Below are 899 nucleotides of genomic sequence, written 5' to 3' on the forward strand. Positions count from 1 at the left end.
TCAAATCAATCAATCACTCAATGGCATTTATGGAGCATTTTCTGAGTGCCAAGCACTGTTCTTGGGAAAACACAATATAACAGAGTTGGTAGATATCCATCATCATCAACAGTATTTATTAAGCATTTACTTTGTGCAGAGCACTGTACTAAGCGGTTGGGAAAGTACAGTATAACAAAATAGATATATTTCCCACCCAGGAGATTTATAGTCTAGAGAGGGAATCAAACATTAATATAGAAATAAATAAATTATGGATCTGTATATAAGTGTTGGCCCTCTCAAGGTTGCACCTGGAGAGTTTCCAGTCCTCTACCAGTCTCGGCTATGGGAGGGAGAATCAAGCAGAAGTATACTCATTCCATTCCTAGCTTGGCCAGGGGCTAGTGAGTGGAAGGCAATCTGCTACAAGTCAAAACTCACCATGCTGGGCAGCAGCAGCATGGGAGAGAGTCAATGGTGGAGACTCAAGTTTACTGTGCAGAAGGAGGCAATGGTAAACCACTTCCAAATTTTTACCAAGAAAACTCTATGGATACACTATCAGAACGATTGCAGATGGAGAGTGGGGTGTTCTGGGAGACATGTATCCGTGGTGTCGCAATGGGTCAGAATCGACTCAACAGCATAAGACAAGACAAAACATAAGTGTTGTGGAGGTGGCGAATAAAGGGAGAAAATCAGGGAGATAAACTTAATCTGAACCACAAAGTCCCCATTTAATAGACATGCTCCCTGCTCACAAAGAGCTTTTAATAATGTTGGTATTTGTTAAGTGCTTACTATGTGCAGAGCACTGTTCTAAGCACTGAGGTAGATACAGGGTAATCAGGTTGTCCCACGTGAGGCTCACAGTTAATCCCCATTTTACAGATGAGGTAACTGAGGCACAGAGAAGT

At 42.0% G+C, this 899-nt stretch overlaps 1 non-coding gene across 1 annotated transcript; it reads left to right on the forward strand.

Moving 5' to 3' along the window:
• The first annotated feature begins 275 nt into the window (after positions 1-275).
• Positions 276-413, forward strand: LOC114810625. The gene has a single exon (XR_003758320.1). It is a non-coding gene; the product is annotated as a small nucleolar RNA SNORA7 (small nucleolar RNA).
• The last annotated feature ends 486 nt before the right edge of the window (positions 414-899 follow it).

This window comes from Ornithorhynchus anatinus, chromosome 3 (genome assembly GCF_004115215.2).
Source record: "Ornithorhynchus anatinus isolate Pmale09 chromosome 3, mOrnAna1.pri.v4, whole genome shotgun sequence".
NCBI classification, from domain to species: domain Eukaryota; kingdom Metazoa; phylum Chordata; class Mammalia; order Monotremata; family Ornithorhynchidae; genus Ornithorhynchus; species Ornithorhynchus anatinus.